The 1,733-nt window shown below is 40.3% G+C and overlaps 1 non-coding gene across 1 annotated transcript; it reads left to right on the top strand.

The window, feature by feature from the left end:
• Nucleotides 1-805: 805 nt before the first annotated feature.
• Nucleotides 806-913, top strand: LOC112713344 (small nucleolar RNA R71). Its single transcript, XR_003158318.1, has one exon. It is a non-coding gene; the product is annotated as a small nucleolar RNA R71 (small nucleolar RNA).
• The last annotated feature ends 820 nt before the right edge of the window (nucleotides 914-1,733 follow it).

Genomic DNA, 1,733 nt, shown 5'->3' with positions numbered 1-1,733 from the left:
CCTCAGTAGCGTTCACTGCCTCTCCCTCCTCTCCAAATTCGGCCATGTTGATGGCCTTGCACTCTCCTTTTGGATTTTCTTCTGTATTGCTTGGAAGAGTACTAGGAGGGAGTTCAGTAATTTTCTTGCTCAGCTGACCCACTTGTGCCTCCAAATTTCTAATGGAGGACCTTGTTTCAGTCATGAAACTTTGAGTGGTTTTGATTAGATCAGAGACCATGGTTGCTAAGTCAGAGGTGTTCTGCTTAGAACTCTCTGTCTGTTGCTGAGAAGATGATGGAAAAGGCTTGCCATTGCTAAACCTGTTTCTTCCACCATTATTGTTGTTGAAACCTTGTTGAGGTCTCTGTTGATCCTTCCTTGAGAGATTTGGATGATTTCTCCATGAAGGATTATAGGTGTTTCCATAGGGTTCTCCCATGTAATTCACCTCTTCCATTGAAGGGTTCTCAGGATCATAAGCTTCTTCTTCAGATGAAGCTTCCTTAGTACTGCTTGGTGCATTTTGCATTCCAGACAGACTTTGAGAAATCATATTGACTTGCTGGGTTAATATTTTGTTCTGAGCCAATATGGCATTCAGAGTATCAATCTCAAGAACTCCTTTCTTCTGATTTGTCCCATTGTTCACAGGATTCCTTTCAGAAGTGTACATGAATTGGTTATTTGCAACCATTTCAATTAGTTCTTGAGCTTCTGTAGGCGTCTTCTTCAGATGAAGAGATCCTCCAGCAGAGCTATCCAAAGACATCTTGGACAGTTCAGACAGACCATCATAGAAAATACCTATGATGCTCCATTCAGAAAGCATATCAGAGGGACACTTTCTGATTAATTGTTTGTATCTTTCCCAAGCTTCATAGAGGGATTCTCCTTCCTTCTGTCTGAAGGTTTGGACTTCCACTCTAAGCTTACTCAATTTTTGAGGTGGAAAGAACTTTGCCAAGAAGGCATTGACTAGCTTTTCCCAAGAGTTCAGGCTTTCTTTAGGTTGTGAGTCCAACCATGTCCTAGCTCTGTCTCTTACAGTAAAAGGGAATAGCATAAGTCTGTAGACCTCAGGGTCAACCCCATTAGTGTTGACAGTGTCACAGATTTGTAAGAATTCAGCTAAAAACTGATGAGGATCTTCCAATGGAAGTCCATGGAATTTACAATTCTGTTGCATTAGAGAAACCAATTGAGGCTTAAGCTCAAAGTTGTTTGCTCCAATGGCAGGGATAGAGATGCTTCTCCCATAGAAGTCGGGAGTAGGTGCAGTAAAGTCACCCAGCATCTTCCTTGCATTGTTGGCATTGTTGTTGTTTTCGGCTGCCATGGGTTCTTCTTCTTTGAAGATTTCTGTTAGGTCCTCTACAGAGAATTGTGCCTTAGCTTCTCTTAGCTTTCACTTCAAGGTCCTTTCAGGTTCAGGGTCAGCCTCAACAAGAATGCTTTTGTCTTTGCTCCTGCTCATATGAAAGAGAAGAAAACAAGGAAATATGGAATCCTCTATGTCACAGTATAGAGATTCCTTGAGGTGTCAGAGGAAAAGAAAAATAGAAGGCAAAAGTAGAAGAATTCGAACTTATCAAGAGAGATGGAGTTTGAATTGTTCATTGAGGAATAGTGTTAGTCCACAAATAGAAGGATGTGAGAAGAGGGGAAGAAATTTTCGAAAATATTAAAAAGATTTAAAAAAAACATTTTGAAAAACTTTAATTGATTTTCGAAAACCATGATTGAGAAAGAAG

The sequence above is a fragment of the Arachis hypogaea genome, chromosome 9, assembly GCF_003086295.3.
Source record: "Arachis hypogaea cultivar Tifrunner chromosome 9, arahy.Tifrunner.gnm2.J5K5, whole genome shotgun sequence".
Taxonomy (NCBI): Eukaryota; Viridiplantae; Streptophyta; class Magnoliopsida; order Fabales; family Fabaceae; genus Arachis; species Arachis hypogaea.
Note: the sequence above shows the minus strand (reverse complement) of the source record. Positions and strands in the feature narration are given on the sequence as shown.